The sequence below is a fragment of the Desmodus rotundus genome, chromosome 4 (genome assembly GCF_022682495.2).
Source record: "Desmodus rotundus isolate HL8 chromosome 4, HLdesRot8A.1, whole genome shotgun sequence".
Taxonomy (NCBI): Eukaryota; Metazoa; Chordata; class Mammalia; order Chiroptera; family Phyllostomidae; genus Desmodus; species Desmodus rotundus.
In genome coordinates, this window is record NC_071390.1 from 65813627 (window position 1) to 65840588 (window position 26962).

Here is a 26962-nt window from a genome sequence, read left to right on the forward strand (position 1 = left end):
TTGATTATGTCCCTGTTAAAGTAGAGATCATATAGTATTTGTCCCTCACCAACTGGCTTATTTCACTTACCATAATGCTCTCCAGTTCCACCCATGCTGTTGCAAAGGGTATAAGCTCCTTCTTTCTCTCTGCTGCACAGAATTCCATTGTGTAAATGTACCATTGTTTTTGGATCCACTCATTTGCTGATGGGAACTTAGGTTGCTTCCAGTAATTGGCTATTGTAAATTGTGCTCCTATGAACATTGGGGTGAATAGGTTCTTTTGGATTGGTGTTTTGGAGTTCTTAGGGTATAATCATAGAGTAGAATTGTGGGGTCAAAGGGCAGTTCCATATTTAGTTTTCTGAGGAAACTCCATACTGTTTTCACACTGGCTGCACCAGTCTGCATTCCCACCAACAGTGCACTAGGGCTCCCTTTTCTCCACATCCTCTCCAACATTTGTTTGTTGATTTGTTTATGTTGGCCACTCTGACTGTGAGATGGTACCTCATTGTGGTTTTAATTTGCATCTCTCTGATGGCTAGTGATGCTGAGCATCTTTTCACATGTCTCTGGGACCTCTGTACGTCCTCCTTGCAGAAGTGTCTGTTCAAGTCCTTTGCCCATTTTTTAATTGGGTTGTTTGTCTTCCTGGAGTGGAGTCGTGTGAGTTCTTTATATATTTTGGACATCAGGCCCTTATCTGAGGTATCATTGGCAAATATGTTTTCCTATACTGTAGGTTTTCTTTCTATTTGAATGCTGTTTTCTTTACCATGCAGAAGCATTTTATTTTGATGAGGTCCCATTTGTTTATTCTTTCCTTTATGTCCCTTGCTTTAGGGGACACGTCTGTGAGGATGTTGGTGCGTGGAATGTCTGAGATTTTCCTGCCAATGTTTTCCTCTAGGACTTTCATGGTGTTATGACTGATATTTAAGTCTCTTATCCATCTTGAGTTTATTTTTGTGTATGGCATAAGTTGGTGATCGAGTTTCATTTTTTTGCACGTAGCTGTCCAGATTTCCCAGCACCTTTTGTTGAAGAGGCCATTTTTTTCTCCATTGTATGCTCCTGCCTCCTTTGTCAAATATTAATTGACTGTAAAGACTTGGGTTAATTTCTGGGCTCTCTTTTCTCTTCCACTGATCTATCTGCTTGTTTTTATGCCAGTACCAGGTTGTTTTGATTACAGTGGCCTCGTAATACAGTGTGATATCAGGTATTGTGATCCCTCCTGCTTTGTTCTTCTTTCTCAAAATTCCTGCAGCTATTTGGGGTCGTTTGTGGTTCCATATGAATTTCTGAAATGTTTGCTCTATATCTTTGAAATATGTCATGGGTACTCTAATTGGGATTGCATTGAATCTATAAATGCTTTGGGTAATATGGCCATTTTGATGATGTTAATTCTTCCAATCCATGAGCATGGTACATGCTTCCATTTGTTTCTGTCTTCCTTAATTTCTTTCTTCAGTGTTGTGTAGTTTTCTGAGTACAGGTCTTTTACCTCCTTGGTTAGGTTGATTCCTAGGTACTTTATTTTTCTTATTGGTATATCAAATGGGATTTTTATCCTGATTTCTGTTTCTGATATTTCATTGTTGGTGTACAGAGATGCTTTCAATTTCTGAATACTGACTTTGTATCCAGCTCTTTTGCCAAATTCACTTATTAGGGCGAGTCGCTTTTTGGGGGAGTCTATAAAGTTTTCTGTGTACACTATCATGTCATCTGCAAACAATGCCAGTTTCATTTCCTCCTTTCCAATTTGGATGCTTTTTATTTCTTGTTCTTATCTAATTGCTGTGGTTAGGACTTCTAATACTATGTTGTATAGCAGGGGTGGAAGAGGACATCCTTGTCTTGTTCCTGATCTTAGTGGGAAAGCTCTAAGTTTTTGTACATTGAGTGTGATGTTGGCTGTAGGTCTCTCATATATGGCCTTTATTATGTTGAGGAATGCTCCCTCCATTCCCACTTTGCTGAGTGTTTTATCATAAATGGGTGCTGTACCTTATCAAATGCTTTTTCTGCATCTAATGATATGATCACATGGTTTTTGTGTTTGCTGTTGTTTATGTGATGTATTATGTTTATTGATTTGTGAATATTGTACTATCATTGCATCCCTAGGATGAATCCCACTTGGTCATGGTTTATGGTCTCTTTCATGTATTGCTGGGTGCGGCTTGCCAATATTTTGTTGAGAATTTTAGCATCTATGTTCATCAGCGATATTGGCCTGAAGTTTTCTTTCTTTGTTGTGTCTTTATCTGGTTTTGGAATTAGGATGATGCTGGCTTCATAAAAAGAGTTTGGGAGTCTTCTATCAGTTTGGATTTTTTTGAATAGTCTGTGAAGGATAGGGGTTAGCTCTTCCTTAAATGCTTTGTAGAATTCTCCCGTGAAACCATCTGGTCCAGGGCTTTTGTGTGTTGGCAGTTTTTTGATGACTGCTTCAATTTCGTCTGCTGTTATTGGTCTGTTCAGGGTCTCTTCTTCTTCTTCATTCAGTTTTGGAAGATTATATTTTTCTAGAAATGTGTCCATTTTACCTAGGTTTTCAAATTTCTTAGCATACAGTTCTTCATAGTAATTTCTTACAATCCTTTGTATTCCTGTGGTATCCATTGTAATCTCTCCTCTTTCATTTCTAATTGTGTTTATTTGGATCCTCTCTCCTTTTTTCTTGATGAGCCTACTTAAAGGCTTGTCCATTTTGTTTATCTTTTCAAAGAACCAGCTTCTGGATTCATTGATCCTTAGAATTGTGCTTTTAGTCTCTATGTCATTTAACTCTGCTCTGATCTTGGTTATTTCCTTCCTTCTGCTTGCTCTGGGCTGTCTTTGTTCTTGTTCCTCGAGTTCTTGTAGGCATAGGGTTAGGTTGTTTGTTTGAAATGTTTCTATCTTTTTAATGTAGGCCTGTATTGCTATGAACTTCCCTCTCAGGGCTGCCTTTGCTGTGGCCCATAAGTTTTGAATTGTTGTGAGTTCGTTTTCATTTGTTCCCAGAAACTTTTTGATTTCTTCCCTAATCTCATTCTTTTCTCCTTTCCTGAGCTACACTCTTCGCTGTTGTCCAGCTTCCAGTCCAGTTCCTCAGGGCCCTTCTGCTCCCCCCTAGGCTTTATCCCACCAGTTGTGCTGTGCTTCAGGTGCACCAGTTAGAGGCAACTCACACTCCACCTTCTTGCTCTTTGCTGTCCTAGTTGCTAGGGGCTCTTGGTGCTCCTTCATGGTAATTCAAATCCCTACTGAGTCAAGTCTTCCCACATACTCGAGTCTCCCCTAGCCCTGCAGCTCACCTCTGCTGATTGATCTGCCTTCCTCCTAGAGAGCAAGTAGGCCCTGTAGGGCTCTGTGCACAGGGGCTAGGTGAGAGGTGTTCAGTCCCTGGTGCTTCAGGTGTGGTGTCCCATGGGTAACGAGGCTGTTGATCAGAGTGAGTACCCACCTGGGGCTTCAGGTTTGGGTGCCCAGGCCACTGATTGTGGTACGTACCTACCCGGCGGCTTTGGGCCTGTGCACCCAGGCAGCCTGGCCGTTGATCTGGGTGCGCACTGACCTGGGTTTCAGGTGTGTGCTGGGGCTGCTTATCAGGTGTTCACTGTCCAGGGGCTGAGGTAGTGGGGGCACAAGAGGCCACGGCTGCTGCGGAGAATTCTCTAAACTGCTGCTGAGTGCCTCTATTTTCTCTTTTTCTTTTCGAGAAATTCCTCCTATTCAACTCCTCCCCGCCCTCCCACCGTCCAAACAATTACCTGGCCTCTCACACATCCCAGCCTGGCTCTCCCAAAAATCTTGCAGCAGACCTTGTTCCCCAGCCAGGGACTTCAGCCTCCCTGATCCTCGTCCTGGTCCCAGGGACCTTATTGTCCTTAAGCACTCTCCTTACCATCTGATTTTTCAATGTCCTCTACAATCTTTGGTCTCCAATCTTCATACATGCTGGAATACCTTCGGTGTTCACTCTGTTCCTCAGATCAGCTAGGCGTTTCACTGGTGCCGAGGGAAAGTGGACTCCAGTCCCACTTATCTCTCCACCATCTTCCTGTCCCTCTTGTTTTTGGGTGTTTTGTTTTGTTTTGTTTTGTTTTGTTGCTGTGGCTTCTTTCTCTGAAAGATGGGGGAAAGAATAGTCCTTACCTTGTAGGTTGCCATGAGCTCTTCTCATTAGTATGGTGTGGAGCTTGGAAGTCCCTTTTCTCCCTGGCTCTGCAACTACAAAAGTGACACATTGACTCACTCAAGAGGCAGATTATCTTTATCCTCCTCACTTTACAAAAAGAAACAGGCACAATGAGAAGTTAAGCATCTTGACGGACAAGTGAAGCAGCAAGATTCAGATCCAGTAGTCTGGTCTGAGGCCCACAGTTCTGCTTACCTTCTCAAAGTGTGTGTCCATAGTCTCAAACTCTTCAATTATTCTATCAGGCATGTCAAACTCATTTCCACTGGGGGCCACATCAGCCTTGCAGTTGCCTTCAAAAGGCTGAATATAATTTTAGGACTGTATAAATGTAACTACTCCTTAATAGTTAAGTGAGAGCTTGACACTGCCTCTGGGTAGAAACAAGGTGCCTGGCTAGATAAAACAAGGTGGAGGGTTGGACTCAGTGTTTGCACCTGTTTTCTAGATGTTTCACTAGTCCCTTTTCATGTCAAAGTTTCCCAACTTGGGGTATGTTGAGGGAGAGAGAGACTTTAGTCAGTGAAAATAGCCCAACTGTGAAATGGCTCATCTATGGAATGGTATGGCTCTGAGGCAAGCTTAATGATACAGCTTCAGTCGGTTACTCAGTCTTCAATAGCAACAAAGTGCACTCAATTTGGTAAACACATTTTTTCCAAGGAATTAACCAATGCCAGTAAATTTGCTATCTCTTTCTAGTTCATTTCTCTGTGTTGTTTGTGTGTCTTTCTTCCTTCCTTGCTCTAGGAACTAGTACCTTTGTTTCTGTATTAACTTTTTAGGTCCTTAAAGCTCGATTTGCATTTTCATTAAAATTGCCATTTAAAGAAATTGCTTTCCCTCTGAGAATGGTTTGGCCTAAATCCACACATTTCATCAGAGTATATACATTTTAATTATTTTCTTAAATGCTTTTACTTACTTTGAATTTCCCCCCTGCCTGCTTGATATTTAGAAAACTATTTTTAGATTCCTTGTGGTTAGTACCTTTAAGCTCCTGGCTTCTCTGTTTATTTCCAAATTTATTGTTGGGGCTCAGAACATGGTACCTTAAGTTTCTCTCCTGCTGGGACAACTCCTTGGCTGCCTGAAAGTTTCCGTGAGCACGCTTAATGCTTTGCAGAGTCCACCTATTATGGCCTTCATCATGTTGGATGGCAAGGGGCCACTTCACTGTGGGTTAGTCCCAGTTGTGTTAAGCCCTGTGAGGAAGGGGGTAGGACAGTCCCCAGGCAACATAGGGGAAGTAGCAATGGGAGAGGTAAGGCTGGACACAGGGGCCATCAGACAGGCAGCCAGGGCACCAGGTCTGGGGTTGAAGAGGCCAACCTGTTGTGGCTGCAGCCACAGCACCCTGGATCCCTCTGCAAACTGTGGGCAAAAGCACCTGGAAGAATTCTGATGTGGGAACCCAGTATTTTTACTCTGAGGGAGTCTGAATGACAAAACTGGGGGGACACAGCTTACATGGCTTCACATGGAGCAGGTGGACGTGCTTTGAACCACTGAAGATGAAGATGAATACAGAGCATTGAACCTTTGACTAAATCACTCATTCTATCATTTACTTATGCACATGTGTACATAGTCTCATCTGCAAACAAGGAATGTGAATTCTACTTCTCAGGGCTCTCATGAGCACTGTCAACCCAGGGTTATTGGTGCCAATTCAATGCCAACAGGAATCCCCAGTTTGGGATGTAGTGAAGAAGGAAACTTTATTTAGTGTTAAACAGCTCAATTTTAATACAGCAGGGCTGTGAAGACAGGAGGGCTATAAGGCAGCCCTAGGGCCAGGCTTCTCTCTAGTTAGACAGCTGTGTTCCTCTCCGCTCCTCAATGATATGCTTTGCTCTGCTCCAAGCTGGCCTGTTTTGCACTGTACTGTGTCTGCTCTGTGTTGCAGTCTGCTCTGCTGCTACTTCTTCAGTGTTTCAACTCAGTGGGGAAGACTCAGTCTTTCAAGGAAAAGGAAAGTGCACTCTCCAAGCTGGAGGGGAGCTGGCTTATATGGACAAGAGTCCCCACCCCTAGCCCTTGATTTGTCCATTCTCATGCGAATGAGGACTCCAAATACTCAAAGTTTGATTGGTCCAACAAAAGGCACTGTTCTCATTGGTCAGAAGAGAGCCACTCTTATTGGTAAAGCTGCACAACTCTGATTGGATGGGAAAAGCCTCAATCCTACTGGTTGAAATAGGATTCCTGGAAACCTTTATAAGGACTAGCTGAGATGGTAGAAGCACAGTACAGGCAAGCAGTTCAGTACAGAGGCAGGTAGGTCTCTGCAGGCTTCTCTGTGAAGTGCAGTTTTGCCTGAGAGGCCCCTGTGCAGAAATGGCTGCTAGGCTCTGGTTTTTAAAATTTGATCCAAGTTAGCCCCCAGGAGCCCTTCTCTTTAGGTGTTTTTCTCCCCCATGTAGGGTTCATAGCACTAAACTGGGAAAGGCCAAAGATAGCACCATAAAGCACCCACACCACAGGCTGAGCAGTTGTTGTCATAGCAGGAGAAGCCAATGATCGCACCTAACCCTGATGTGGCAGGTAACCCATTGTCTGCAGAAAGTGCAAAAGGCAATCCATGCAACTTCTTGAGAGTACTCTCTCCTGAAAGGACTTGGTGTGCAAGGAAGAAGTGTGGTCCTTCTGTTGTTTTCTGTTTTTCTTTCCAAATAGTCAAGCATGTTAAGTAATAGCCACACCCAAGTGAGAAGAGAAGCTGTGTGCAGGAAAGATGTGCCTGACTGGCCTCTGCCTCTCTCCTCTTCACAACCCAGTCCTGAAATCAAATAGGGGAATTCAGACAGTCCCAACTCTTCACCTAGAGCTGAGGGGTCACATCTGCTGCCTGTCCAACTATAGCCTGTGTCTCACTTCTGGTAACTAGATTTCTGCCTTGTTCCTAATTCAGTTCTCGACAGGACCTCAGCTCCTCTTGAGTTATAGTTAATTTCTGCTCAAGAGAGTATCCCCTTAAGGATGAAGACTTAGCTGTGAATCTTGTTGCCAGCCTTACCGAAAGTCTGCATATCATCAGCACTTGCCACCTTGTGGGTAACAATTATGTGCAAACTGGACTCCTTAATGTCTTTGGATGCTAGGACCGCCCCCCATTGTCTGTCCTATGATGCCTCCAGCACCATCCCATGCCATCTGGACACTGTTTTTCCTATTACAGTAGTTTTCCCCCTCCTCCAGTCTTTTTATTGTCTCCCTCTCTCATTTTGGTAGGTTAAATTACAAGTCTAGGATATTCCTCTCTTAACCGATCCCTCTATATTCAGCCAATAAGGGAATTTTCTCCATCTAAGTTCCAAGGGAAATGTGATGTGGAAGTAGCCATTAAACAAATTTTTGAGAATTCCAAGCACAATAAATTTTTTTTGCAATTTCTGTAGATTATTTACAAATGGAGACATGGCTTATAGTGGTCAGAAGACAAGACAGAGAAATTCTGGCACCATACTAGAAAGGAAGAGCTAAAGAGCTTATACGAGGTTTTATATAAAAACAAAAATGAAGGGGCCTTGGGCATTCATACATTCTTCCTTCTGACAAATATATAACTGTGCACCAACCACACTAAGTCAGATGCAAAAGGAACAATATGGGCATGGCCTCTTTAGGGCCTTCTGGAGCTGGTTTTATCCTCACAGAAACATGAGAAGGAAAAGGCAGCTCATGTGTGGGAATGAAACTAGAACCAGGCCTGCAGCCAATTACTTAGAAAACCTGAAGCTCATGTCAACAACTCTGAACCACTGTGACTAGGACCTTTGTTGCATTATGGTATTTACCTCTACCCTAGGACACCAGTCCCTGTCCTGGGTAAACTCCTGTCTTTAGTCTGATTATTTCAAACTAGGCTGTAAATCATTTCAGCAACATGGAGACATCTACAAATCCCTGGAGAAAAAAATCAAAGCCATTGCCCAGGCCTGCCCTGACTTCTAGTCTAATTCTAAATCCACAAAAAATTGGGATTTGCCCAATTTCAGATTTCACTACAAAAATATCTATGTACCCTAGTTGAATTGTGTTGGTAATTTGGCATTAAAGATGGCTTCTGGAGAAACAACAAATCAATGACTCTTGCCAAATTGTTTCTTCAAAAGGATATGGAATTTAAAGGAACCACAATATAAGTATTAGCTAAAGAAGGCAATTTTTTTTGTGTCTGTTGCAACCCTGCTGGATTTGGGGCTCTGGCTCTTTCTCAGATGTTAGGAAAAGAGAGGTTGCTCAGTATAAGGTCAATGCAAATTCCTGTTCTTAAAAAGGAACCATCAGAACATTCAATCACTTTTGAAGAACAACTTCAGTGACATACAGGTAAATGGATTGGAGACATAAGGCTTGCATTTCCTTTGATGTACAAAGAGGTTTAAAACTTAAGAGAAAGTCTGCAGGGAGAGGTTTTTGCTTAACCTAATATATTTTCAAAACAGTCTAAAAAGAGCCATGGGCCCACAGCTAGATGAGCTCAAGCTCTTCAAGCTCATTAAGCAGATCAAGCTTGTGGGTCCTATATGCTATGTTTTCCATGTAGACAAGAATCCCCTGGAATCTACAGGAAGGTAAGGAAAGGCCATTTTATGGCCTGCCCCCGAAAAGAAGAACCGCTCTACCGAATGACTGTGAAGGCATTTGGCTTCCAGTGCCAACCCTAGAGAACCCAAGGGCAGAAAGGGACTTGGGGGACGGCTGAGTCCACTGGACACTGGTGTGAGGGCAAAGCCAAAGTTGGCCAGCTCTGACTTCATTTCAGCTGGACCTGCAGAACAGAGCCAGGAAGATGTCCAGAGTGACATATGCACCATCTCACTGAAGCTTCTGAGAACTCTTTGCAGTAGGCAATACTATCCCATTACACAATAAGGAAACCAAGGCCCCAGGATGTAAGCAAATCTCCAGTCAGAGTTCTGTTGGTCTTGGAGCTGGATTTACATCTGCTTGTGTTCAAGACAATTTTGTTCATGATGCCAATTTCAAAATGGGTGCTTGGGAACCATGTGACCTCAGAGGTATTTGCTGAACCAGAGCTGTAGCTAGTCCTGGGATTACAGTGAGAGGAATCTGAGGTACTAGTTTAGATTCCTAGCCTTGCCAGCTTCTAGTACATGACCTTTGATACTTTATTAGCATCTTTCACCATTTTCCCCCTTCGGTAGATTAAAGATAGGACATGCAGAGTTTGTGGAGATTAAAAGTGTCCCTGGGCAGTGTCTAGCAGTGTCCACTCAGAGTGGACAATCAGCGGGCAGTGTCTAGCAGTGTCCACTCAGAGTGGACAATCAGCCACTTTGAGTGCTATCACCCCTCTGGTGCCTGCTCAGTATACCTGCCACAGGTCTTGTCACCTCTGTCCTACCAGGGGACCCTCATACTCAGGCTTTCCACCTGGTCTAAACACCAGCTTGATCTTTTTTATTTCATTTTCAATGTAATAGGAAAAACAGATTTCTGCCTAGTGTTAACATCATTGTGGCATTAGCCTTATAAGTATAGTATGTAAAAAAAAACATACAGTTTAAACCATAAACAAGTCCACCTAAATCAGTCCACATATCCTGGACAAAGTGATTTCAAAGGATGTGAGTATGAATGAAAAGCTTACTGAGAATAATCATCCTACATAAACAACAAAATCCATGACTCAACCTGGCTTAGAGGGCAGGGGTAGGAAAAAGGTGAAAATCAAATGCCATAGAGTGACGGAACCTAACCTTCTTCAAGGGAGCCCAGGTTGGGACAAAGATCCCATTAGAGATCAGAGGTCATCCAGAGGTGAAAGAGAGGCTTGGTCTGGGCCATTCGCATGGGAGCCCAAAGATCTGTCACAGGAGGCATAATGGTGTGTGGCATGGGATCCCAGTCTTTGCAGATGTCCTGCTGGGGTGCTGGGGAATTGGGTTGCAGGAGAAGCCATTTGGGGCCCAGAAAATTATCATTATAAGGTCAACTTCAAGAGCAAGGGGAATCCATAAAAATATGTTGGAGCCTCTAATGTGTGACTCTGCTGAGCTTTTCAATGTGAAACAGCAATGTTTTGTGCAAAGCAGAAGAATGTTCAGTTCACATTTCTCAGCTCACAAGTCATTTCTGTTGGCTTGCATGGCCAGCTAGATCTCAGATCAATGGACACCTTGCATTCTCATTTTGAAAGCTTATGAAATACGTATGCCAGATTTCCAAGTTGTGTCCTCTAATTACCTCCTTAGGCATGTGTCCGTCTTTGTAGCACTCTGTTAAGCATCTTGCTATTTCATTTTCCGTCATCTTGCTACTTCCATCATCTCAAGGACCTTTGAGGGGATATCATTGCCTCATTGTTCAACTGGGGAAATCAAGTTCATTGGGGGATGGCTTTACCTACAGTCACACAGTTGTAAGGGGTTCAGAGATGGACTATTGACTCAGGTGTGCCTAGCTCTACAAGTGACTCTCCTGACAATGTCTTAGGTATAACAGGCATGAGAACAATAGGTGGCCAGGCCTCCTGGGTTAGTCCAGGCTGCCTGAACTGACTGAGTTCAGGGATGGAGTCAGGCTGCCCCAGTTCAGTAGACAGATATATGAAAACTTTGTCTGAGAATTTATAGAGCAGAAAGGACTTCAAGGCCCTAATAGATAAAGGATCCACCCTTTCTATTGCTCCACCTGTAGAATATACACAGAAGCCAAAGAATCAACAGGTTGCCAAAATAGTCCAAAGCATACATGTTCTCTGCTTAAGTCTATATCTGTTAGGTCCCAGGGACCTGTGACCTGGAGCCAGCACCATCCTTCTCCAGTACTTTCTTCTTAGAGGCATGTCTGAGGCTTGTTGGATATTCAGACTTGCAGGTATGCCCAGAACTGCTTAATTGGATCCCCTAAGAGATTCATGAGCATAGTGCCACTTGAGAGGCACCACTCAGAGACAGACCTGCCTTCTTGTCTTTGCTTTTCTAGGTGATGGGTCTATGGACTTGATGTCTGGGATCCTCAGTCTCTTCACCTACAAAAATGCAGCAAAATAATATTCAGGTTGTTATAAATCCTCAGTTAGTCCTCACTGAATGCTCTCAACAGCTTGGTGCATCTTACAAGCTAGGTTTCTAAACCTGGAGGGTAAAGCAGACACTTGACATTTGCAGAGGCATTATCTAGAACATTCAGTGAATCTCAAAATCCAACAACAGTATTATAATAAGAATATTTTTAAGCTATTCCAAAAAATGTTTATGCATGGCCAGAATTACTACTTTTTTTTAAACTTGGATGTCCAACAGGTGGCAGGCAATTCTTAATCTTGTCTTTTAATGCCCAAACTTGCCAGAATGTTGGGAGAACCTTCCTCACTGGAGAAAGCTGCCAGGTAACAGTAAGGACTGGGGCTGGTATCTCCTCATATTGACTAACATCAGCTATAGAATATTGTCATTAACTTATATCTTTCTTTTACATAAGCTTTGTATGAGTTATCTATTGCTGTATAACAAGTTGCTCCCAAGCATTAGTGGCTTTAAAATAACAACAGTCCTTTATTTTTCTCATGAATCTATTAAATTGGACAGCTTGACTCATCTCTGCCCCTTCTAGTATAAGACTAGGGGCTGGAGGGTCAGTTTCCAAAATGACTCATCCACATGGCTGGCAAGTTGGTGCTGGTTGTTGGCTGGGAGCTCAGCTGGAGCTGAAGGCTGAGGCCTCTCTGCCTCTTCGTGTAGGCTTCTCCATGGGCTGTTTAGGCTTCCTCATACCATAATGGCTGAGTTGTAAGAGTTAGCATCCCCAAAGAACCTGAAGGAAGTGCATGACATTATAATGACCTGGCCTCAGATGTCACACAGTGCCACTTCATCCGTATTCTATTAGTCAAAACAGTCACATAGACCTGGTTCAAGGAGAAGCATCATAGGTGCCACTGATTGATGAAGGGGTGACAAGCTTGTAGAAGAGCACATGGGACAGAAGATAATGCTATGTCCATCTTTGCAAAATACAATCTGCCACATATTCTATCCTCAGCTTAGGTAAGTACCTCCCTAGTTTCGAGGTCAGTCCTCCTTTTTATACTTCTCTCACTGCTAAAGGAAGGGCCTATTTTGTGGACTTCCTAATACTTTCCTCACTTTACCAAAGGGATTTGAACAGCTTTCTTGTTTTTGTCCAAATTTCATTTTCTTTTGGAAAACTGGAGGACAGCATCCTCTGTGTATAATTCTACCACAACCTTGATTTTCTCTAACCTTCCTTCTCCCTTGGAGATCACTTTCCAGCTGGAGCACCTCTGGGACAGCACCAGAGCTTCTCCTCCTGCCTGGTAAGGGACCTGTGCTAACATGAGGAGGGTCCTTTGGCAGTACTTCATGGGCTGCTTCCCAGACATTCCATCAGAACCAAAGCACAGTGCTTCCCATCTTGGCAGCTCCCCCAGGCAGAGAGTCACGAGCCCCTGCTTCCTTTATCTTCCAATGCCTGACACCTGACAAACCTCAGTCATTTTCTCATGGCCTGGAGCCAATAGAAGTTTCCAGACCACAAAAACCATTGTGTCTGCAGACACACACATGTACAGCAAGCTGGCCTTCTCAAGTCAATGACAAAAGTATCAGTAAACATGACCAATAAGGTGCTATCATTCTGCAGGAAGGGAAACTATGGAACAAGGAGGCTTAATGACATATCCATGGTGACACAGCTAACAAATGCCAATTAAAAAAATTTTGAGTCTGATTTGAAAGTTGGCGGCAAGATAGGTGGGAGTGGAGTCCACTTCCCCTCGGCACCAGTGAAACGCCTAGCTGATCTGAGGAACAGAGCGGACAGCCAACGGTATTCCAGCATATATGAAGATCGGAGACCAAAGATAGAGGACATTGAAAGATCAGATGGTAAGAAGAGTGCTTAAGGACAATAAGGTCCCTGGGTCCTGCACGGGGACCAGGGAGGCTGAAGCCCCTAGCCGGGGTGCAGGGTCTGCTGCAGGATTCTTGGGAGAGAGCCAGGCTGGGCTGTGTGAGAAGCCAGGTGCTTTTCTGGACCATGGGGGACTTGAATAGGAGGAATTTCTTGAAAAGAAAAAGAGAAAATGGAGGCACTCAGCAGCTGTTTGGAGAATTCTCTGCAACAGCTGTGGCTTCTTGCCCCCCAACCACAACAGCCCCTGGAATGTGAACACCAGATAAGCAGCCCCAGCACACACCTGAAGCCCGATTGGTGCGCACCTCTAAAAGCAGCCTGGGCGCCCACACCTGAAACCCTGGGTGGGAGCGCACTCTGATCAGCGGCCCGGCTGCCTGGGTACACAGGCCCAAAGCCTGGGATCAGTGTGCAACCCTATCAACAGCCTGGCTGCCCAAAGGTGAACACACCTGAACCACCAGAGACTGAACACCTCCCACCTAGCCACTGCGCACAGAGCCCTGCAGGGCCTCCTTGCTCTCTAGGAGGAAGGCAGAATGCCTAGCAGAGGGGAGCTGCAGGGCTAGGGTAGACTGCATTCCCAGGAAAGACTTCACTCAGTAGGAGGCTGAACTACCCTGAAGGAGCACCAAGAGCACCTAGAATCTAAGACAGCAAAGAGCAAGAAGGTGGAGTGAGTTGCCCCTAAATGGTGCAAGTCAAGCACAGCACAACTGCTGGACTAAAGGCCTAGGGGGGAGCAGAAGGACCCTGAGGAACTGGACTGGAGACTGGACAACAGTGAAGACTGTGGCTCAGGAAGGGAGAAAAGTGAAACCAATCCCTCCAACCACCCCCCCTTCCCAACCCCCCCCCCCCGTTTCATAGACAGAAAGACCAGCAGAACTGACCTGACCAGTTTAAAGACAGAAGAAAACTTTTTTCTTTTTCTTCACTCTCTTTCTTCCTTTCTGTCCCTCTTTCTTTTCTTTTATTCCTTATTCCTTCCTTACTTTACTTTTTTTATTCCTTCTTCCCGCCTTCTTTTATTTTTCCTGTTTATTTTAATTTTTCTTAAAATTCCTTCTTATCTTTCCTCTGATCTATTTTATTCCTTCTTCCTTCCTTACTTGTTCTTTTCTATTCCCTTTTTCCTTACTTCCCTTTTCCTTTTTTTTTTCTTATTTCTCCATTTCCCACAAGTAAAACAATAAAACCTGGAGCTCTGAAATGACCAGAGTTAGACCCTGTTAGAGACATAAATGACAGCCCAACCAGGGAGCTCAGGAGATTAAGGAGAAGGCACCACCGAATCCACTGGCATCCTACCATAGAAGTTCATACCATAAACGCAGCAAGTAAGAACAGATAAATTTAAGAAGCAGAGGCTAAGAAGAAAAGCCTCACAAACAATGGGAAGACAAAGAAACAAACCCCAAATGAAAGGAAAGGACGAAGCCTCAGAAAGAATGCTAACTGAAAAAGAGGCAGGTCAACTATCAGATACTGAGTTCAAAGCAATGGTTATTAGGAAGCTCACTGAGCTCCCAGAGAACTACCAGAAACTACAGGGAAACTACAATGAACTCACTGCAAACTATATCAACATGAAAAAGGAAATAGAAACTATCAACAAGTGCCAAGAGGAAATGAAGAATACAATTTCTGAATTGAAGAACACAGTAGAAGGAATGAAAAGCAGGCTCAATGAAGCAGAGGATGGGATCAGTGAACTGGAGGTCAACGTAGAAAAAAACACCCAGAAAGAAAAGGAAAAGAGGCTCAGAAAGAATGAAGAGGCAATAAGGGAAATGCAGGACAACATGAAACGTAACAACGTCCGTATAATAGGAATACCAGAAGGAGAAGAAGAAGAGCAAGGGATAGAAAACCTGTTTGAAAAAGTAATGATGGAAAATTTCCCTAATCTGAGGACAGAAAAAGTGACCCAAATCCAGGAAACACAGAGAGTCCCAAGCAAGAAAAACCCAAAGAGGCCCACTGCAAGATACATCATAATTAAACTGGCAAAATTCCAAGACGAAGAGAGGATCCTAAAGGCATCAAGGGAGAAACAGGAAGTAACATACAAGGGAGCCCCAAGAATGTTAGCAGCTGACTTCTCAATGGAAACTCACCAAGCCAGAAGAGAATGGCAAAAAATAAATCTAAGTAATGAGAACCAGAGGCCTGCAACCAAGACTACATTACCCAGCAAGGCTCTCAATCAAGATAGAAGGCCAAATAAAGATTTTCCCAGACAAAAGAAGTCTAAAAGAATACACTTCCACCAAACCAGCTATGCAAGAGATGCTAAAGGGACTGCTTTAAGGAAAGGAAGGAAAAGAGAAAGAGAGAGGAACACAGGTATGAAAAAAATGGCAATGAATAACTACCTATTAATAATAACCTTAATGGATGGAATCACCGTAATTGGCTTAAATGCTCCAAACAAAAGAAATAGAATAGCTGAATGGATAAGAAAACATGACCCAGAGATATGCTGCCTACAAGAGACCCATCTCTGGACAAAAGACCTACACAGACTGAAAGTGAAGGGCTGGAAACAAATTTTCCAAGCAAACGGACAGGAAAAAAAGAAGCAGGGATAACATTACTCATATCAGACAAAATAGATTTCAAAACAAGGACCATAAAGAGAGACCCAGAAGGTCACTTCATAATACTCAAAGGAATAATCCACCAAGAAGACAGAAACATTGTAAATATATATGCACCCAACATAGGAGCACCCAAATACATAAAGAAAATCTTGGAGGACTTTAAGAAACACATTGACAGCAACACAACTGTAGGGTATTTGAACACCCACTGTAAAAATGGACAGATCCTGCAAACAAAATACAAGAAAGATATTGTGTCACTGAAAAATACCCTAGATGAAATGGACTTAACTGATATATATAGAACTTTTCATCCCAAAGAAGAAAAACACACATTCTTTTCAAGTGTACACGGAACATTTTCAAAGAGAGACCACATGATAGGACATAAAGCAAACCTCAACAAATACAATAAAATTGAAATCATATCAAGCATTTTCTATGACCAAAAGGGACTGAAACTAGAAACCAACCCCAAAGGAAAAGACCAAAAACACTCAAAAACATGGAAATTGAATAGCATGCTATTAAATAATGAATGGGTCAAGAACGAGATTAGGGAAGAAATCAAAAACTTTCTGGAAACAAATGAAAATGAACTCACAACAACCCAAAACCTATGGGACACAGCAAAGGCAGTCCTGAGAGGGAAGCTCATAGCAATACAGGCCTACCTTAAAAAGATAGAAACATTTCAAACAAACAACCTTACCCTATGCCTACAAGAACTCGAGGAACAAGAACAAAGACAGCCCAGAGCAAGTACAAGGAAGGAAATAATCAAGATAAAAGCAGAGTTAAATGACATAGAGACTAAAAGCACAATTCTAAGGATCAATGAATTCAGAAACTGTTTTTTTGAAAAGATAGACAAAATCCACAAGCCTTTAAGTAGGCTCATCAAGAAAAAAAGAGAGAGGATCCAAATAAACACAATTAGAAATTAAAGAGGAGAGATTACAACTGACACCACAGAAATAAAAAGGATTGTAAGAAATTACTAAGAAGAACTGTATGCCAAGAAATTTGAAAACCTAGGTGAAATGGACACATTTCTAGAGAAATACAACCTTCCAAAACTGAATGAAGAAGAAGCAGAAAGCCTGAACAGAACAATAATGACATACGAAATTGAAGCAGTAATCAAAAAACTGCCAACACACGAAAGCCCTAGACCAGATGGTTTCACAGTAGAATTCTACAACGCATTTAAGGAAGAGCTAACCCCTATCCTTCACAGACTATTCAAAAAAATCCAAAATGATGGAAGACTCCCAAACTCTTTTCATGAAGCCAGCATCATCCTAATCTCAAAACCAGATAAAGACACAATGAAGAAAGAAAACTTCAGGCTAATATCGCTGATTAACATCGAGGCTAAAATTCTCAACAAAATATTGGCAAACTGCATCTAGCAATACATTCAGAAGATCATACACCACGATCAAGTGGGATTCATCCCAGGGATGCAAGGGTGGTACAATATTTGCAAGTCAATAAACATAATACACCACATAAAGAAAAGCAAAAACAAGATCAGGAACAAGACAAGGATGCCCTCTCTCACCACTCCTATACAACATAGTATTAGAAGTCCTAGTCACAACAATCAGTCAAGAAAAAGAAATAAATGCCATCCAAATTGGAAAGTAGGAAGGAAAACTGGCATTGTTTGCAGATGACATGATAGTTTACATGGAAAATCCTATAGACTCCACCAAAACACTACTCAACCTAATTAATGAATTTTCTAAAAAAGCTGGATACAAAGTCAATATTCATAATTCAAAGACATTCCTGTATATCAGCGATGAAACAGCAGAAAGAGAAATCAGGAAAAATATCCCATTTGATATAGCAAAAACAAAAATAAAGTACTTAGGAATAAACCTAAACAAGGAGGTAGAAACTACACAACACTGAAGAAAGAAATTAAGGAAGACACAAACAAATGGAAGCCTGTACCATGCTCATTTATTGGAAGAATTAACATCATCAAAAAGGCCATACTACCCAAAGCAATTAATAGATTCAATGCAATCCCTATTTAAGTATCCCTGACATATTTCACAGATATAAAACAAACATTTCAGAAATTTATATAGAACCATAAACAACCCCAAATAGCTGCAGGAAGTTTGAGAAAGAAGAACAAAGCAGGAGGGATCACAATACCTGATATCAAACTGTATTACAAGGCCACTGTAATCAAAACAGCCTGGTACTGGCATAAAAACAGGCACATAGACCAATGGAACAGACAGAGAGCCCAGAAATAAACCAAAGTCTTTACAGTCAATTAATATTTGACAAAGGAGGCAGGAGCATAAAATGGAGCAAAAACAGCCTCTTCAACAATGGTGTTGGGAAATCTGGATAGCTACTTGAGAAAAAATGAAACTCGATCACCAACTTACGCCATACACAATAATAAATTCAAGGTGGATAAAAGACTTAAATATTAGTCATAACACCATAAAAGTCCTAGAGGAAAACTTTGGCAGGTAAATCTCAGACATTCCATGGAGCAACATCCTCACAGACATGTCCCCTAAAGCAAGGGACACAAAGGAAAGAATAAACAAATGGGACCTCATCAAAATGAAAAGCTTCTGTATGGCTACAGAAAATAGCATTCAAATGAAAAGAGAACCAACAGTATGGGAAAACATATTTGCCAATGATACCTCAGACAAGTCCCTGATCTCCAAAATATATATAGAACTCACACGACTCCACTCCAGAAAGACAAGCAACCCTATTAAAAAATGGGCAAAGGACTTGAACAGACACTTCTCCAAGGAAGACATACAAAGGTCCCAGAGACATGTGAAAAGCTGCTCAGCATCCCTAGCCATCAGAGAGATGCAAATTAAAACCACAATGAGGTACCATCTCACACCAGTCAGAGTGGCCAACATAAAGAAATCAACAAAGAAATGTTAGAGAGGATGTGGAGAAAAGGGAACCCTAGTGCACTGTTGTTGGGAATATAGACTGGTGAGGCCACTGTGGAAAACAAAATGCAATTTCCTCAGAAAATTAAAAATGGAACTGCCCTTTGACCCAGCAATTCCAGTGCTGAGATTATACCCTAAGAGCCCTGAAACACCAATCCAAATGAACCTATGCACCCCAATGTTCATAGCAGCACAATTTACAATAGTCACCTAAGCAACCTAAGTGCCCATCAGCAAATGAGTGGATCAAAAAATTATGGTACATTTACACAATGGAATTCTACACAGCAGGGAGAAAGAAGGAGCTTATACCCTTTGCAATGACATGGATGGAACTGGAGAGCATTATGTTAAGTGAAATAAGCCAGGAGGTGAGGGACAAATACCATATGATCTCACCTTTAACTGGAACATAATCCTCAAAAGAAAAAAGCAAACAAAATATAACCAGACATTGAAGTTAAGAACTCTCTAACAATAGCCAGAGGGGAGTGAGAGGGGATAATGGGGAGAGGGGTCTATAGGAGCTACTATAAAGGATACAAGGACAAAATCAAGGGGGAGGGTTGAGGTGGGGGAGGGAGGTGGTTTTGGCTGTCATTGGGTGGAAGAATGGGGAGAAAATGCAGACAACTGTAGTTGAATAACAATAAAAGTTTTAAAAAATATTTTTAATTGAGTCATTTATTTCCTACAATATTACACTTTTGATTTTGTGAAAAAACATGTAATGTATATATTTCTCTAGCATGTGTCTAATGTATCAATTCGTGATGTAAGAGTAATTAAAAAATGAACTATAGATATATGCAACAGTATGAATGAAACTTAAAAGTGAGTGTAAGAAGCCATACACAAAAAAGACTATGCACTCTTCTATTTATAGAAACCTCTAGAAAATGCCAGCTTATGTATGGTGGCAGAAATGAGATCAATGGTTACTTGAAGGTAGCAAGGTGGTAGGGTGGGATGCTAAAGTGTTGTAAGAAAGCTTTTGGAGGTGGTGGATATGTTCATCATTCTGAGGTGGTGATGACTTCACAGGTGTCTGCAAGTGTCAAAGCTTATCACATTATACACTTCAAATGTGCATGTTTGTATGCCTATGATACCTCAATAAAGCATTTAAATACAAACAAAAATTATTGTATGAAAAAGTGCCAAAATTTTTTTAAGCCAGGAACAAGAATCAAGATTCAGTTGTAGTACAGATCTTTTCCAACAATTTTAATTGGTAAAAGATCTGTAACTATTTCTTAAAGCAGCAAACACACAAATAAATGTCAAAAATGGAAATAAATCAATTTTGCTTAATGGAGAAAACATGCAGAAGCTTGGCTGAACCAAAGAAAGAAAAGTGTCATGGTAGTTTTGTTCTAAAAAGAAGGGGAAATGTCATCTCATTTCACCACCTAGATCATCATAGCAGGTAGATGTATTTGCTGTTCTGATTTTACAAATAAAGAAATTGAGGCTTAGAAAGTTCTAGAACATTTCCTGGCAAAGGTAGGATTGGATCAAGGTCTGTCTGCCTGTCTCTAAAACCCACACTCTCTTATCCATAACACAACAATTCCCTTTGTGTGAAAACAAGGGGGAAGGAGCAGCATGGATGAAAATGGTGTCCCTTTCCTCCAACTTCCCTGGAAGATAAATTTGGAATCCACTAAAATACCATCCTTGGAAATCAAGATCTGGGAGGAGTCAGGCCATCAATTTCTTAAGGGATGACTCACCTAGTGGGCATCCTTCCCCTCTCTTTCTCTTCTCTGGCTCTTGGGGAGGTTTTCATGGGCCTGGATGCACTTTTGGTGGGACTGATGACTGAGCCATGACACACTCTCTCATTCTTCTTTCTAGTCTTATGGAATGTCATTGTGGTGGTAAGAATAGAGGGGGGTATTTGGAGCTGAGGAATATCTTTTGACTCCAAGGCTCCTTTCACTCTGAAGGAGCTAAAATGTGACCCAAATATAAGAAACAAGAAAATGACCAGTATCATCTAAAAGGCTACATGGCTAGAGAAGCAGGAACTTCAACAGTGGGCATGGCAGTAGACCGAACCAGATGGGAGCTTAAGATGACCACTCTGAAGGCAAGAAGACCAGTAGAGTTCATGGTGGCCAACAGGTGTGTGAGTATGAGACCAATAGCACTGCCAAAAAGACTGCCCTGGGGGTGGGTAGAGCCTCAGGTGTCTCTGGGCAGTAGCTTTTCCTGACCTCAGGTATCTTAGCTCCAGATTCAATTGCTGAGAGTTATGAGACTCTTCCTAGCCCTCCTGCCTTTGGAAAAGGGTTCAGAATGTGGGGCTGGGGAAGGAGGAGCTGAGCCTTCAGGGGGGTAGCACCCCCAGGGAACACACCTGCCTTAGGACAGCATCCTCAAACTAGATCCTCACAGCTCTCCTCCCCTGAGCTACATTGGGCAGTCTGCTGAAAAGAATAGGGTGTGGTGTGCTCAGCATGCATTTCTGAAAGACCAGGAAAAACAGTATTAAACAAGCTTCCTTCACATTATAAGTGCCCACAAGAGGCATATTTGATCATTGTTGTGGATGCTGTGATGAACCCCCGCCATCACTCTCAGGACTAAAGGACTGATTCTCCAAGCTACTGAGTCAGTCAACTCAGAGTTGTTTCAGCTGAAGAGAATCACCTTGGCCCACATCACACTCCTTTCTGGGAAGCCTGCATCCAATGACTTCTCAGTGCTGGATATGAAGTCCTGGACCCCACCCAACCTGCCAACACTATGGGGCCATCCAGACCTTGAACTCCCTGTGGGGTCAGTGAGGCTTTTGTTAACTGCACTGCAATCCATTTTCCCCTTCTTCCCACTCCAGCCTCTGTCCCTTCCACAGGTGCTGATCCAAGAGAATCCCTACTTAACTTCCTGATATCAATCTCTGTCTCACATCTCTCCCTCATTTGGTGTACTTATATGTCTCTCCCTGCTACCCTACACTTTCCTTGATTAGACTCATCAGAGTTGTGCTCATTTTATTTCTATTTTTGAAAGAACTAAGCTGAGACAAGGATCAGGATGTAGAACAGAGCTTGGCACAGAATGCCCTGGAAAAAAACTGCTGGAGTAAATGAATGAAAGAACAGCTGGGGCACCTTTGAAGGGAAATGGGGGTTCCCCCCTCCCTTTCTTCTTTTTACCCATCCACCTTTATCTTTCTTGAGAAAGTATGTTTGCATAGATGCCTTGCCATTTATTAAATCCTGACCATTCTTCAGGCAGATGACTTTGTCTAGACCTGTTTGTTCTGATACAATACAGATAAATCTCCCACAGAACATGAGGCTTATGTTCTTCCCTTATGAGCTACAGCCTGGGAGGCTGGATTTTCTGCAGGTTTACCATGCAAAATGCACAGTCGAACCAGCCTGCTGCTTTCACGGGCTGAGTTGTGTTGTTTTGTTGTGGGTCTTAAGCCTAGGTTTACCCTACCTTTTGCAGCCTGGAGAAACCCTTGAGCTTCATATATCTCCCAATTCAACAAAGGCTGTGCCAATGTCCAGGAGAGCCATCTCAGGTACACGTTTTACTTTCTGGATCACCAGTCTCCCTCCAAGAGCCACTTCCCAAAGAAGAGAGAAAATGTTCAAAGCTCGCTGGCACCCATGTTAAGAGTTCATGAGAGGAAAGAAAAAGGAGACACATTCAGGAACACCCTCATTGTCTTCTTGGGGTGTTGTTAGGAAGGCAAGTGAATGCTGGTCAGGAAAATAACACTAAGTATGTGCTAAGGAAACAAAGCAGGGTCCTAGATGAGAGCTGGAGTCACAGTGTTGCTGGGGTAGAGGTACATGTGTGACATGCCTAGAAAAAGGAAAAAATGCTGGCCTGTCTTAAGTATCATGGGATATGCATAAGTATCCCATGTGTGCTCACAGCTTTAACCCACTTGATCCTTGTGAAAATGTTATCCTTACCTTATAGGAAAAGATGCAGGGCTCAACAAGGTGAAGAGGTTTACACACTACATGCTACAAGTTATTAACTCAAGAGGATTAGAAAATTATTGAGTGAATGGAAAATGCTCATTATATGAAAAACTCAGAAATGTTTTATTAGAAAAAAACATTTTATATGTAACAAGCACTGCTTGCATGTAATGAATGTGACAGTCCTGTATAAAAGGGGATTATTTTTTAATCTAATAAATTCTTTCCAGTTATTATGATGGAATTAAATCTACCCATAGTCCATGGTGTCCTGCAAAGAGCCTGTGTCTCCCAGGAGCTTTACCACATAAGCAAGTTTGAGAATCACCAGCCAACAGGATCTAGCATGAACACCTTCATTAAATATCCAAACCACCTCCCCATCAGCTCTGCCCTTGTCCAAGAAGAAGGGACAGATATTCCAGCAAGAGGGCACAGCTTGTGCAAAGGAGGGAAGGCTGTAGAGGGCACAACATGTTTCTAGAATGGGAAGTAGTTTGGTGTCACATGGCCTGAGCTGTAACATCGGGATGGAAGAGGAGCCCAAGCAAGAGATGAGAGAAGGATGTGAACTGAGCAGTGCAGGGAGAGATTTGAAGAGAGAGGAAGCAAAGAGGTACTTAGGAGGCACTCACCAGGATATGAATTGGTATGGATCTAGGAGGACCCTATGCTGTGGTTCTAATATGTGGTCATGATGTTGATTTGGAAAAGGAATGGTTCCACTCTATTTCTATGGGAACTGTAAGGACTCTTCCACCATGGCTATATCACACTTACCCCCATCCTGATCCTACCTCAAATGCACAGGAACAAATGTGACTTTGCTAATAGAAACAAGGATGGCTTACCTTTAATATTGTGACCTTTCCTCCAGAGCCCTTCTCTCCCTCTTGAGTGCACCTGGCTCTTGCAGGGCCCTTTCTTCTTGCTTCTTTCAGCACCATGGAGGTGGCATGGGGGTAGCACTGGCTGCTGGGCCTTCCTCTGCTGAAAACTCAATGATTTTCGGCCCAGCAGGGGTAGTGGGCCCAGCCTGCCCTAGTCTGTCCCACTCTATACTAGTGTCCATGGCCTCTCCTCTTTTTCTGACCCCTCACCTTCCCTGCTTTTTTATGCCCCCTTCACTATTTAGTGATAGTTCTCTTCCCTCTGCACAGCAACTGTGGGAGGTCATCAGATCATCTAGGATGGAACTGCTCTGTTCAGGCCCTGAGGAGACCAGCAACCTTTGAGTGTGTCCAGGGGACTGGCTGGACCTTTTGCTACAGACACAGGTCAGTGAGGGGTTTGGCAAAGGGGTAGTTTGGGCTGAGAACAGAAACCAGGTAACATGCCAACTGCCTGGCCCTTGTCAGAACCATGTCCAAGTGAGCTTTCCAGGAGACCAAAGACTGACTGTGGCACAGTGTCTGTGGGGCTTCTAAACCCTTGAGAAAGGGACTGGAATGAGAGAAGGGACTCTGAGTGTGTCTGGTCTAGGTGCATGTGTTTTTGGAACCACAGGACACAGCAAAAAGCTGGGACAAAGTGAGAGCTGTACTTGCCAGTCACACGGAGGCCCAGGGTGGCAGAAATATGGGCATGGCATGGGTTACCCACCGCAGTACAGGTGGCCAAGGCAAGAGGCCAGAGCCACTCAGCTGGCCTGGCGGGCATGATACCTGAGAGCATCAGAGGCCACTGGAGGAGAAATGTCAGGACATGGCAGGCCCTCTTGTCCACTCTGCACACCTAATCCCTGATCCCTGATCCCTGAAGCATATCTGCCTTCCTCCCTCATCTCTGAGACTTATTCCTTTGGCAGAGATGTGAACACTCATGTGTGTTTCATTTGGATGACAACAGATATCTCTCACTGGGCAGGGAGAGTCAACCCCTGAGCAGGCCTGGCAGAACCTACAAATACTCTAGGAATCACCCTAATAGTCAAATCAGTCCCCTGCAATCAGTCAGCCTTGCTTAAGAGCCATGGCCAATGTGCCTTCTCTGGCTTAGGTTTTTCCTTTCCACCACACCCTGACTTAGGTCACCTTCACCCCCACCTACCAGAAGCCCAGCTTTCTGAGAAGTGCACATGTGAAACTTTATCTGTCATTTACACCTTGGTGCAAATTAAATCACCAGTCCTGGTTCTTAGAGCATTATTCATTTGATAAATGCCCTCTAACACACCATCTGCACTAAGCACAGTGCCGGGCAAAGAGCCTCTGTGGAGGGAGAAGGTATGTATAGCTGCAGGCAAGAACAAGTCACATTAGAGGGGACCAGAGGGACTGTGATGGGGGAAGTGATGTGGAATCAGGCCTGGGAGGATGGACAGACTCCTGGAGGCAGCAGTGGGAGATACCAGGAAATAGGGAAGAGTGTGTGCCAAGTTGGAAGTAGGACAGTGCCAGACTTTGAGAAATAGCTGAATCTCCAGTTGGTTAAACACAGGGTAGGTCCATGTATAGAGAAAGGGAAGGTGATCTTGCACACCTACTGCAGATGTCCTGGTGTATAAGTTAAGCTTGGACTTTATTAATCAATAAAGGGAAAAGGGGAGTCAATTTGGGTGAGGCAGGGCAGAGTACAGTGGACTCCTGGGAAGTGCCCAAAGCACCTGCTAAGGGCATGAGCAGGTTGCTAAGGGTATGGGTGGCAGGAGGTCACATCAGTGTGGTGGGGAAGTCCAGGGAGGCACATTGGAAAACAGGTAGTGGGACCTCTTGGCACCCCTGCCTCTTAGCACTTCGATATCCCTGGAAGCCAAGCAGGGAAGGGTGAAGTCAGGGAGCACCTAGCATGAAGACTGGGCCAGGGGCTCTGAAGACCACTCTGCCTTCACAAACACATACCCTAACTATCAGTAGCCTCAACTCTGTTTCTGATATATTTCAGGCCATCTCTCTTAGGGAAAAGGTGAGCAGGTCTCAGTTTTTATTTGGTCTGTCTTTCTTGTCTTAATCACCTAAACTCATTGGAAAATGGCCAAGTCTACAGCAAGGATGAGGAAGAAATTCTTGTGTCTTCCAAGCTGGTATCCGTGCACACAGCAGGGTCCGAGGGCCATCCAGCCTCCGGCATGCCTACCGTGCTGCTGTCTGTGCGGTCTCTCTCCAACCCGGACAGTATGTCTGGCTGGGCAGGCCCAGCCACAGCCCCACCACAGGGAACCCTCTGCTCTTCACGCTCCACTGCAGGTTTTCAATGTACTGTAACTTCCTTTTCAGAAATCCTATTTGGCTTCAAAGTTACAGAAGATTGTTCTCCCTGGGACTGCAGATATGTTCAAAGTTTGCCTCCCAGAGATGACCGGAATTTGCTTGAAGTGTTTTTAAAAGAGGCATAATAATATCATTATTGTTCTTGACCCTCAAATGAAAAATTTAAAATCCTTAGGCATAAAGCCATCTTAAAAATCTTATGGAAATATATTCTCTTTAGAGCTAAGCCCCAAAATTAAAAATTTCCTCCCCAAGAGGATATTGCTCAGCTTGGAATGAGGGACACAGAGTGGACAGATTATAAAATAAAATTTTCAAGGTACTGAGACAACTCCAGGTCTTTCAACCCAAAGCTCAAGACCTCAAAGACCTTAATAAGGGAGAAGAGTGAAACATGCAAATGAATAAAATCTGTAATACAATTTCAAGTGAAGAAGAGTGCTATGGAGAATGGATTAAAAAGTGACAAGCTTGAGAGTGTGCTGTTGTAACGGGGTCAGATAGTACCTCCTATCAGAAGAAATCGGACAGACAGGAATGAGTGAGCAGTGTTAAGAAGTGAGGGAAGAGGCTTCCAGACAGGAGGATGGAATGTGCAATAGACCTGAGGCAGGAGTGAGCTAGGCAGTCTGAGGGGCAGTGTCAGCCCAGTGTGGCTGGAGCAAAAGAGTAATTGGGAGTAAGACAAGATGAGTTCTGGGGTGAAGGCAGAGTCCAGGTTATTTAGGGCAGGAGTCAGCAAACTGTCTTTGTAAAGGGCTAGCTTGTAGATACGAAACTTTGTGGTCATACAGTCTCTGTCATATCTACCCATCACTGCTGCTGCATCATGAAAGAAGCCATAGGCAATATGTAAATAAATGGGTGTGTCTGTGTTCCAATAAAACTTTATTAACAAAGACAGATGTTGGACTAGATTTGGCCAGAGAGCTGTTGTTTACTGATCCTTGTTTTGGAGCCTATAGACTATGGTTGTTAACATGATGAAAAACATTTAGGACTTAAGCCCAAGAGTAAAGTGATCTGATTTACATTTTAGATCCTTTTGGCTATTACATGGATAAGAAATTATGGAACAAGAACAGAAGCAGGAAACCAGGTGAGAATTTTTTTAAAAATCCTCACCTGAGGATATGTTTAT